Genomic DNA, 13,249 nt, shown 5'->3' on the forward strand with positions numbered 1-13,249 from the left:
ACTGACAGCCATTTACCTTAGTCCATATTGTCAGCCTATTTAAGTCATCCTGCGAGATATCTACATATGAATTGACTATCGCTCTTCTTAATTTGGCATCATCAGCAAACAAGTGGATATTTCCTTTCGAAGTATTCCCAATATTATTGATGTACAAATTAAACAATAGAGGACCATGCACTGAGCCCTGAGGTACACCACTAGTCACCTGCATTCTCTTGGACTCAGCTCCTCCACAAACCACTCTTGGATATCTATCCACCAGCCAACCTCTAATCCCAATCACCAGCTTCGGATCCACACCCATTTGCTCTAATTTATGCAAGAGTTCCGGGTGGAATCCTGTCAAATGCCTTTGCAAAGGTATTTGACAGGATTTTTTTATTTATATATACAATATTTTTATTTATAAAATATTATAAATAAATAAATGTTATAAATAAATTAAGTTAGATTAATTTTTCCCCTAATTAAAACTGTCCGGAACATCAACTCGATTTGTAAATTTTTTGCAAGCGCACATAAAAAGATTCGCCACCACTGGCTATAGGCGAAGCCCTTTGGTCGCAAAGACCTGGCTTCGATTCCCGTCAGTGACGTATGGAACCTTCATCTGGTCTCTTTCGACGAAAAGTGAGTTAACCGGTCTCATAGGTGATAGAGGTTTTTCGTCCCTCAGAACAGGTAAGCCGGTCCCGTGAACACACATGGATTACAGTCATGAATACGTCCCAGCCATATGCCGGTCCAGAGCCCGGATAAAATTGTGGCGGTTGGGGAAAGTAGTGGTGAACTACCCTGTAAAAATCTTACCAGGAATACTTTGTGGACAATGCCTACAAAATCGCCTTTCAGGAAACGACTGAAAGGGAAAACCAGGAAAATTTTTTTTTTTTTTTTTTTTTCGTACAGCCTCTTCTATTAAACTTATTAAAGAGAAGAAAGCTATGTAATCATTTTTTTTTTTAAATTTCAAGTTATATTATTATAAGCAAATGTTACCAAAGCATGTTATAAAAGTAAAACAGGAAAGACGAAAGAGATGAGGCTTTTAAAATGCCAGGAAATTATTTTAATTTCTTGTTTCGTTTGCCTTTATTTTTTTAGCAGATCCCGCACATGTCATTACGCTGTTAATTCGTTTTTTTTGTTCACTTCAATTTCATTTTACTCGAAGTTTTCCGTTTTAAAACATTTCTTTAGCTCCCTTCAACTATTTCTTCAAGTAAAAAGAAAATCGTCTGTAAAAATAAAATTGATTGCATCGTTATTCCTCACAGCTCATCGCAATTCATCTTTCCGAGAGAACGGCTGAGTGTTTACTTTAGATTCGGTTCAAATTAACTGGAAGTGCTTGATGGAATGAATTTGCAGCAGTGCGTGAAGAGTGATCGGATTGCTTAATTTTAGATATGAACAGTGGCATAAAAATATAATCGCATCTTAAGGTCCTCGGTATGCAAACATCGCATCTTTCCACTCTCAACATCCACAAGCAAAGAAATTCAAACGACGTTCTTGACTTCTAATCAGGCCCACGTAGCAAGGAGAGAGAGAAAGAAATTGAAATCATGACTGGACTGTAAGATTTTCACACACCGTTAGATCCATTATCTTCAATAAATTCAGAACCAAAACATTAGAATAAAACAGGAAAGCACGAAGTAATGATTAGGCAAAATGATGAAAATGTCATTAAATATATTCAAATGGATGATATATAACCAAACAGAAGTGCTTAAGAAAATTGGGGAACTGTGGATAGCCGAAATGAATGGATTTAACCAATCAGAAACAGTGTTAGGCCGCTTTCAATTATGTATTAGTTTGGAATTGGGGCTATAAGGCAGTGTAATAAGTCTCTGATTTTCACCAGTGAAATAAAAACTTGTTCTTTCTTTTCCGAGAGGAGAAACTCTACAACTTTGGTATAAGATCAACTAACTCCCCTTCACTCAAAGTCCTTAGAAAAGGTACTTCCTGCCCTGAAAGGAATTTGAACCCAGGTTTTTTTAGTTATGTCTGCACGACATTTTCTTGCTATACGTAAAATGAAACCCAGTGTTCTCAGCTAATGGCTTGAAGTGACCTTGGCTTTGAGGCATGATCGTTTGCAATTTCCCTGTTGAATTAATTAACTCCAGTAATAGAACAGAAGCGTTGGCTCTCTTGAAATATATACTTGAAAACACCTGTAATTAGGTTATTTTCTTATAAGTGAATAAATTTTTTATTTACGACTACTTTATCGACTATTCAAACCTTCCTTTTGAGAATTCCCCGAAACATTTCGCGAATCTCTAGAGGATTAGCGATCCTTCTTTGAGAACCACTGCTCTGACATACTGCAGACTTGTCCGTTGGGTAATCACTCTGATCGATGTATTCTTTCCTTGCAAGAAGTGTGTTATCCCAACTGGAGTGATGGAAACAAAGGTATCTCAAGGGAATTGACTTCTTTTTTCCTCACCACAAACACGCATACACTTAAGTGTTTTTTTCTTTCAGATGTATTTTAAGACGTCTAATAGTTCTTTTTCGGTAAACAAGAAGCAATTTTAATTAAATAAGTCCTAAGAGAAATATTTTCTTGAAACAATTACTATGCTGTTAGTGATAGATAAACGGAAACACTATGGTAACATGTCCCTATGGAGGTCAACGCAATGAAACAAGTATCCAACTCCATAACCATCAAGTACTCGTGCTTTTTTTTTCTTTTTCAAAATGAAACATGTGCTCGGTGAAATACCATCGTCATATTAAGCCATCCTGCCAACCATAATAAACAAACACCAATATCTTGCAAACGTACAAAAAAGACATATCTAAACAGATTCATCTATTTGATTTTTAGTTTTATTATCAAAACAGTAATATTCTAAATCCCTTCCCAATATAAATAAAAATTTTACACGCCTTATTCTTTTTGGTTAATTTTACTTCTATCTTTCTTTCTACATACTTGGTGTCCGACGACTTTGTCAATACAGAGTTGATATTCCTGAGACCATTCTCAGTCAAACTTATATGAATATCACACCAATTTTCAACAGGCATGGCTAATTTCTGATACAACCACCGCCAACAACTGCCACTAGTTGGCGGTGGTTTCGAAAGAGCCAAAGGAGTAGTCCCTTCCAAGGCGGGTAATATAAGGTTACGTAGAATACGTCAAAATTAAGTCCAGTAGAATGTAAAATCATATATTTAAATACACTGACCTAGCATGTTTTCTTTCAGAAGTATAATTCGGCAAACTCAAGTGCAACTGGGTACTGTCCTCTCGAGTTGAGTTGTTTGGAATTAAGGATCAACAGCAAAGACTGAGGCCATTTATGTCTGTTATTCTCACCAGTTTGTCAGTTTTGTGGGCTGGAATGGAAATCAGAGATTCCGGTAGGCTTATTGAACTCAAGACCATATTGAACCTTGCTGGCTCAATATGGTAGAGTATTATTCGTGGAACTTGCTTTCAACAAGCTGGGCTGCAAATATTCTTCGAATGATTCTGATTAGTTTGACGGTTTTCTGATTTAAGTAATGTATAATTTAATAGCCGAATCTTTAAAAAAATGGGGGGGGGACAAAGTAACCGGGAAAAGAGTTCATATAGACAAATCGCTGTATTTCCTTTTTCTTTTCATTATTATTATCATCATCATCGAATTCCTGCCATATACATCTTATATTTCCGTCTTTTAAGGCACTCTTTACTATCAATCCACCTATATCTTGGTCTTCCTCTGGGTCGTTTTCCTGCCAACCTGGCAGAGAACACTTGTTTTGCTAATCTTTCCTCGCCCATTCTGTTTAAGTGACCTGAGATTAGCTCTACTAACACATTCATGGATGCTGACAGTGGCAAGTTCTTTCCTAATATCCTCGTTTTTAATATGATATTGCCACTGATGCCATCTTTTCATGCCTATAATCTTTCTCCGAATTCTCATATCTGCAGTCTCTAGTCTTTGGTCAAGTGTTTTACTTCTGACCCAGCTCTCAGATTCATAAGTTAAAACTGGTTTGAACATTGTCTTGTATCCAGCTAATTTAGTGTTCCGACTAATTTCTCTCTTATTCCATATGAATTTATTCAATTGACTTCCCACCATACCAGCTTTGCTGATTCTGTTGTCTATTTCCATGTTTAATTTACCATCTTCACTAAAAATCGTGCCTAAGTAGCTGAAATGTTTTACTTGTTCCACAGGTTCTCCATTCACAACAGCTGATATTTTCACTGCTTCTTCCTATTTTCATTATCTTTGTCTTGTTATTGCTGACCTTCATACCATATCTATTACAACATTTATTCAATTTAGTCAGGGAATCTTGCAGACTTGTAGCGGATTTATTTAGAAGTATAACATCATCCGCATAAAGCAAGGAGCTGACATTAACATCTCCAATTTTGAAATCAGCTTTAATACCACTTTCCTTCATAATGTAATCCATATAGATAATGAATAACAGAGGGGATAATGTACATCCTTGTCTCACACCAGATTTAACATTAAACCATCTTCCTATACTTCAATTCTAAGTATTGCTTGATATAATGCCCTATTGACACCATATAACTGCAGCGTATTGAATAGCTTCTCTCTTGGCACCTTGTCATATGCCTTTTCCAGATCGATAAAACTTAAATACAAATCTTTATTGTTTTTGATAAAATTCATTTCAACAGATTTTTTTATCAAATTCTATGCGATTTAAAGTTTTAAGCATGTTAACATTACAAACAGCAAAGAGCATCCGTGTTTTCTTACTGATCATGTCATATATTAACACACGCACAGATGAATTTTAGAAACGTTGGCCTTTTCAGAAGTTAAATATTGGCTAATTCAGCTTAGTTTGGTCAAAATTCACCATAGTATGCAATCCATTTATTCTTACCTGTTACTGTTTTATTGTGTTACGATTTTTGAAAGCTGGTGTAACTTTCCTTACTACATCTTATGAAGGATATTTCCATTTAGATTGTTATTTGGCCAATAGTAATTTAGTATTTTTTTTTCCGTTCGTGTTACTTTTTATCTTTGCCTCATCTTAATCTTTGGATTACATGAAAAGTTTTGAAAATTTTGTTCTCAAAATACAAACATTTTAGGCTACCCGCTCTAGTTTCATTTTAAAAAAATAATAATTTCTCTGAAGTATTCCTTGTGAACGATCAGCCTTCCGTTTGGTATAGGAGGTACCTCGAAGAGCACGTGGAAACAGTCTATTGTCAGTATCGATTTGCAAGAAACACAAACATTAAGCGAAATAGGACCCGACGAGTTCTGATTTCTTGTGTACAAGAAATCAGAAATTCGGAATACATCTTTCTTTCAATGTCCCATATGTATTTCCCAGTAGCAGCATATGAAACACTATTGGAACAGAATGCCGTGGGATCAGTTTGCACCGAAAGAATTTTCTCTTTAGATGTGTACGATTGTGTATCAAAACATTCATTCCTTTTATTTCCTTTGTCGAAAATGTCTTTTCTTTAGATAATATGTAAAGAGTTCCTAAGAAATCCAAGGTGCCTTTCTTATTCGTAGGTTTTTCAATTTCCGCGTAAAATCATTTTCTGATATGAAAAAAAAAAAAAAAAAAGCTCTTATTGTAAATGGATGTCTGTGCCAATATTTATTAGAAATGTTTCCGAAAAGATTATGAACGGTTAAGAATCCTACGTGCCCAATGATCAATAGCAACTTCATCAAATTCAAAGTTGGATCATTTTGAGAACCATCACTTCCATAAACTGAGAAATGTAATAAGCTGTTAACGGGTTTCTTTGGTATTGAACTTCAGTTGGCTTCTGAAAATGCAACATGGTGAAAGAAAAATCAAACAGAATAATATATTTCGCATTTATAAAAATTATATGTGATTTGTAAATAGTCGGAATGCTACGATTGTTCTGCGAAATCCATTAAGCTTTAACAAAAAAAAAAAAAAAATAATAATTAACTTCCATAGTGCTGCATTGAATAAACGCAAATCAGATTTTGTTAGTTTAAATAATATTAATGTGTTGTTGTTTTGAATATATTCGCTAATTTGGAAGAGAAACAAAGAAATGTGACTTTCAAAGAAAAGGTAATTTAGCATTTTATTTACTAGCGCTTGTGTAAGCCAAAATATTTCTTATTTTATTTTTAAATGCATAGTTCTCATATTTATGGCGCACACTACACTCAAATGCAGAAGTTTTTGAAAATATGCAAAACATATTTCATACCTGACCATACAAACTATTCTTCTTCTACGTGACAGATGGCAGCACAATCTGTTGCTATGGAAACACGGAAGAATTACGCCAAGTATAAAAGATTTTCTTTTTGCTTAGAACTTAAAATTATATGAAATATAACCATCATTTAATAGGTGTTAAGGTTACAACTATACTTAAAACACGAAACGGTTGCTTAGCAACGAATGCAAGTGAATATGAAAGGAAATTAACTAGCAAACTTGTCTTTTGAATATGCATTAGAAATCGTAAAATTCTAGACATTTAAAATCTTATGCACAGTCGCCAATTATTATTTGTTATTGTTTGCTATATTTCTTTATTATAAGAGTAGAATGTCACGTATCATTAGCCTCGCACATGTCTAGGCCCTGTTCGTGAATTGAGGTCACACAGCATCAAGCAAACAACTAGTTTAATTGAATGAGAAACTGCGCACCTATTTATTAGTATAGATGTAGTAATAATGCTTCGTGTTACTCGTTTCCAAATAATTCATACCGTGTGTATAATATTCTTTTGTAGCAACCACAAATGATTATGTACGACTGCATGTTAGCGTGATATGCGATTGTACAAAATGGAACGCATATCGGTTTTCAGCTAAGAATGGAAAAATTGTTGTAATGCATGTTCATTTATTTTATCGCAAGCTGGATTTTCAGTTTGTTTACAAGTCAGAACTTTTAAGCCCACGTCATAATCTCATTAATAATATTGTTATTAAGCAGTAAACACGATAACAGCCTCTAAATCTTCTTTTCGCTTGAACCTGACACTAAATATGTTCTGCCCTAAAACTGAACGAATTCTTTTTCGTTTTCTAGCCCAATTATCTTTCAGATATCCAATGAAGGCAATTATTTTTATACGTTATTGACTTTTGTGCATTGTTTTTAATTATCCATTTCGCCGCGAGGTTGAAAAGAGCTTTGATAGTATTAAAGATCCGGATTTCATTTCACTTAAATGAAGAAAAATCGTATTTGAATAATACTTAAAAGCCATTCTGGTTGAAATATTTTTTTGTGTGCTAAGAATAATATTTGCTAAATGCGGATGTTATGTTTCCACGTGGCAAGAGGTTATGCTTACATCTTTCTGCTATCATCTAAAAGTTACCATGATCAGAAAATTGTTTTTCGTTTGTTTGCTTTTTAATTAATTTTGTTTTTAATTAAGTATAATCAAATAATTACGTTTCCTCTGTTATGTGGTTCTCGAGTGTCAGCATTGTAAAACTCGTCTGCATTTTTTCAATGCGAAATTGATTTCGAAAGAACTTAATGAATTAGGAAGGACAATTAACTCTTATTCGCTGGTTCTAATAAATGGTTCTAATACATTAAGTATCCCAAATTTTATTTTCATACTTCACATTGTAATATAATACAATCTTCTACATTAATAATACTGTTATTAATGATCTTAAAATTTTGAACATACTAAAGAAATCACTTATTTGTAACACGCATAAGGTTTGTTCTGTACCTGAGCCAGGAGGTACAAATCAACATGAATAAAACACCTTTTTCCACGCCCTGAGCTCTGTCCTAAAATCCTTACCAATCCTCATAATAGACTAACATTGTTGCGCTATGACGTCATTCAGTTGTCGAGTGACGCTTGGTGAAAGTTACAGCGGGTGCTAAGCAACTAACGTTTTAGTCATGCTCTCTGCATGATGGAGATGATAACGACCATCTTTCTATTAGGTAATACGATTTGCAACTCAGCCTTCCTGACATGCATTTATCTATCGCATTAAGCAGCGTATTTCAACCAATCGTATAGCATATGACCTTTGCATCCAGAATATTGATTGTGCACTATTTGGTATTTATATTTACCATCTTATTTATTTATAACGCTTCATTATAACCACTTTTATAATCATACAGTTAATGGATGCTCGAGAACCAATATTACATAATTAAATCTCCTTTCTCTTCTAGGTATATATCAAGACAAAGCCCTCATGTTGGCACAAACAGTCCTCAGGCTCTGACTTTTATTCCCTTTGCACGCTCCTCTAGTTATTGTTGCTCTCTTGACTAAAGTGACAGGTGATCTCCTCACCTGTCACCTAAGCCTTCCATCTCATTTTTTTTAAACGTAAGTATATGTCTATCTGGTTATTCAATTTTGCTGCACACCGATTGTAACGCAAACTTTCGGTTGTCCCGATCGTTGTGTCATAAACATGCTATACATTTTTTTGACACGCGCATTAATCGGATTTAAGTAAATTTGTCAGAGATCACAACATTTTCTCGAGAAAATGTCACAGATAAATGGAAAATTCAACTCTGAACAATTTTAAACTGTATTGTATTTCAGTAACCTGCAAAGACACCTTCGTATGCATACAAGGCAATAACGAACTTTTCATTCGTTAACCACTCTTGGGTTCACAAATATTTTTGTCATAATTCTGTGTATTGGGGGAAAGCGATTTAACATTATAATTACCCCTTTGTTTAATAGATTTATTTGGAGAGCCCATCAGTTGGATTCTTTTAATCACAGTTGGCTACAACACATATAGCATAAACATTTCGTATACATGAATAATGTGACAGAACACAACTTTTTGAGTGTCTACAGTCATTTGCTATTTATAATATAAAACTAATTATCTCTCTCTCTATATATATATATATATATATATATATATATCTTCGCGCTTTCACTGCCAAAAATACACCTACAACTGGCACTTGATAATCTAAGTCTGATAGATGAGAAGAATAAAATAAGTTCGGAGAGACTGTTGATTTATATCTTGATGTCCTTGAAACAGCTGAAATTAATTCGATATTTACATTTTTCGGTTTCATGAATAATTTTCCACTCAGTGAACAGTAAATGGCGTCTTCGTAAAGGGAAACAATCCCATTTGTAACCTCCCTTATCGGCCACAAAGGAGATTTCTAATTATCGTTGTTTGTTTTTATGAGATAATTCTCATAGCGGAGTCTCTACGGAGATAGTTTTAAGTGCTTGCGATCTTTAATAGCTTTCCTACGAGGTTCTAAAACTAGGTCAAGGACACCCGGAAGAAAGATACATTAACGCTAAATGGCGTTTTCCCATGTATCGCACAGCTGCAGGAAACAGTTTGCTATCAAAGAACTATTTCTTTGAGCTTTCTAAAGTCACCAGAACTATGTCGTGAAATCTAGTGGCCACTACAATGAGTCAATCAAATTTTCACTCTTCGACGGTTAGCTTCCGCAGGTCAGGAAACCTAATAAAATGAAATTCAATCTATGACGTATGAAGGACAACAAAAGTCAAGAATAAAAACTCAAAGTCAAATAGAGCCATCTGGAAAATACCAATTAATCATTCGTTACATTTCGATTATTTCTGCTTCGTGTCTTCTACAATTTCAAGGACAGCTTTTTCTTTCTTTTATTTAGTAATGACTTAGGTATCGTGGGGGGGGGGGGGGCTTTTAAATCTTCTGCAAAGTGAGGAAATGAAGCAGCTGTTCAATATCCGTGTATCCCAGATATGATCTCTCCTTGTTGCTAACAGTGTTAAAGCACCTGCACTGGGTACGAAGAAACTACTTACTTCTCTTAAAATATAAATACATTATTTAAGATCGATGGTATTTCATCTCCTGAAATTCGAACTCATATTTTTGTCTACCGACAAGCTACAGTCTAGCGGTATTCGGTGATACAACATTTGATTGTGTATGATTAATATTCTATAAACTTAATTGAACTGCTAAAATACACTTGATCAGATCTAATTCCATATTCTAATTATGAGATTCGTGTTGCACTTGAAGTTGAAAACATTTCTGAAATAACCAAAATCAATTTCACTTAGACAGAGATGCAAAGTGCACGAATGTCTATAGCAACACCTCAGAACGGTTTTAATGAGATAAGCAACTGTAATCGAATTTTGGGTTGAAAGAACTTTTAAAGAGAATCTATTAAGATCTATGAAGTGCAATTGGCCTGACAGCGATTGGTCATAATCATTCCAAAGCGACTTCAGTCGTATAGAGAGAAATGCTTCGTTTCTGATTTCGGAAGCCAGGATTAAATCAAACTGTCGAAACCTAAAGAAAATATACTTCGATCAGAGTAATCCAAGTCTCTCATTTCGCAAATGATAGGATTTGTCTGCGTATGGAGGAAAGTACATGTCCCCTTCAAATCCATAACGTGGATTTCAATGTGCTAATCAACTCTAAAACCATAGCAGAATGCTACTATTCTGAAACAATATATACGTTCACATATAACACAGACAAATATACTATAAGGTTTTAATCTCTGATATGGAGTTATATATGCATAAAAAAATCGTCGTGAAAGTAGCAGTGGTTTTGACGATGCTAATGGCAACTGATCTGAGGGAATATTAAGGCGAAGTCAGTCATCTTTGTTGCTCATTCCGTTCCAAATTTCAATTCAACTGACGCACGGAATATTAGACCTTGCTATTCAAGAGCGAAGTTCGTTACTTTGCCGCTGAAAAAACCTAACGGTATTATTGTTAAGCTTCAAGGGTATAGAGTAGCTCTAGATCAGTGCTTCCCAAACTTCTGGATGTCAGGGCCCCTTTTGCAAAAATTAAAATATTTCACGGGCCCCCCTCGAAAAAAAATCTTAGAGAGATATATTATTATAATATTTATTGTATTTATATTCAATACAAAACATACACAGCGAATATTGCAAAAATCAAATGCAAATATTACATTTTTTGCCTCTTACCGTTTGGTTCTGAAGACGATGCGGGCTGTTCTGGTAAAATATGAAATACTGTTTTTTTTTTTTTTTTTTTTAACCTGTTTCTGCTTCTTCTGATTGTTAGCGGGATTTTTTTTTTATTTTTTTATCAGCCACTTATCCATCTCGGGGTTAATTTTTTTTTAACGTAGAATAGATCAACTGGCACACCACAGACTGATAACATGAAATTAGTGAATATTACCTGAATAAGGGAATCCCCAGACCAGGAACAGTTTTCTCTTTTGTGACTTTTCTCCCTTTACGGTAATTAAGCCTAACGCGAAACAGACAGCAAAGGCAGGTTATTAAAACGTGCATATGATTGGTATGGTAATAACAAAAGATCACGCAACTGAAAGATAAAAGCATAGCTGACAATTGAGTTGAAATGCTAACTCTCTTCAACCGAATTCGATATGTGAAACTGCCATAATATTCATTATATATATATATATATATATATATATATATATATATTACTTAGTTTTAACATTTTTACGAATTTTAACACTTCAATTTTAACACGTTCGGTTGAATTTTATTGCTGCCTTGGGAAATCGAACTCGCACACATCTAATTAATAACAATAGTTTTTAGTTAGATACTGTGTTTGCCGGTGCAACATATGGTTTTGTTTCAGTCTATACAGCATAGTTTCTGTATGAGGGAACACGTGATTCATTAATTAGTGTGCTTTTATCCCAGTTGTCTCTAATTGCACTATTTGTTGAGAAATATATTACACAGACTCCTCATACCTTATTCACTGGCATAATAAAAGTACTTGTTTTTATTGCCCCTGAAGTGTAGTGGCTGTTAGGGAGGGCATGTACTGCAAGTAAGTTACTATCTCCCCACATGAACTTGTTTAAGCTTTTTTTGATGTGTGAAGTATATGTGAAACTTTTATTGGTAACAGAAAACTAGCTCGGATGACAGTGATAATATAAAACGAGTTTTGATATGTATATAAAGTCAATATCAACAGTCCCTGATTACGAACCTGTGATGAAAAGGACAGGAAGATTTGGAGCTTCCCTGGAGAGCATTCGAAGTAAATACAATTAACCACTGCTTTGAAATGAAACATATGAATAAGCAATATGTACTAATATTCATTAAGCGCCGAAATACGCAGGAAGCAAAGTTTGTGAACCAACACCAATGTGTGAATTTTTCCATTAAAATATAAAAAATAACAAAAAAGAAATAATAAAAGTTAAATACGTTTCTTTTAAAATAAAAAAAAATCTACTTAGTCTTAAAACATTTTAAATTTGTTTTCATTATTTCACGGCCCCCTCAACAAAACCTACGGCCCCTAAGGGGGCCGCTGCCCACAGTTTGGGAAGCGCTGCGCTAGATGGTATTCAAATACTAGTCGAATTCGAGCTGCTATGAAGTCAAGAAGACCATACACGATATAAAGGTCAGTCTAATTTTTTGGTCAGGCAGAATAATTTTTAAGTGATTCCCACCCGCAAAAGGTTTATTTTGGGCGGCAAAAGGATTTTTTTTTCTTTTTTTGTTTAATGATTTTATATTTCTGTTTGTATTATCATTTTTTTTTCGCATATTTTCATTTTTCAGCTTGTGAATAAACGTTCCAATTAGAAATTATCATTAAGTAAAAATTCAGTCGTCCTCTGTACATTATGTAATATCTTCCATTATGAATTCCTAGTTTAAGCTACTTTCTTTTGTTCAGGAAACCTTTCACATTTTCTTTTATTACTATCAGTAGTTAATTCGTCCAAAGTTCATTGTGAGTAGAATGAGAAATTGCCAAGCGTATGATCGGCTTCAATCTAGAAGTTGTTGCAATTTTCAAAAATCAAGTTATTATTTTATTTTATTTTTTAGTTCGCATTATAGAAGACTTGTGCATTCTTTTTTCAAATACATACTGACATAAAATAACGTTTAGTAGTCGCTTACTGCAATCTAAAACAAGTGAATCGAGTCATGTTCTAAAATACCTACGGCTTATTAGAGAATAGTGGCCGTCATCCCCCTTTGGGAATGTTTTATAATTCAGTGCATTCTAGCGGTGCTGAGACAGTGATGGCAGAAGCTCCACTGTCTTTTAAAAGCACGATCGTTGTTCAGAGGTCATCAGTTCTCGTTGACTACTTTCTACTCTGTAAACCTTTCAAGTTCTTTAGTCGTTTAGAGAAATTGCTGCCATCTATCGGAAGTTATTGTAATTTTTCAGAGCAGAATGGTAGGG

General features: G+C 34.4%; 1 protein-coding gene across 1 annotated transcript in view; it reads left to right on the top strand.

Moving 5' to 3' along the window:
• LOC150092760 (CD151 antigen-like) overlaps positions 1 to 13,249 on the top strand; it is a 155,974-nt gene that overhangs the window by 125,184 nt on the left and 17,541 nt on the right. Inside the window, exon 2 of the mRNA XM_090414721.1 lies at positions 8,212 to 8,371. The gene's annotated coding sequence lies outside the window, so the exon portion shown is untranslated. The remainder of the gene's footprint in view (positions 1 to 8,211; positions 8,372 to 13,249) is intronic.

This window comes from Typopeltis vanoorti, chromosome 25 (assembly GCF_054136105.1).
Source record: "Typopeltis vanoorti isolate ZY-2024b chromosome 25, IOZ_Tvanoo_1.0, whole genome shotgun sequence".
In the NCBI taxonomy this organism is placed as follows: domain Eukaryota; kingdom Metazoa; phylum Arthropoda; class Arachnida; order Uropygi; family Thelyphonidae; genus Typopeltis; species Typopeltis vanoorti.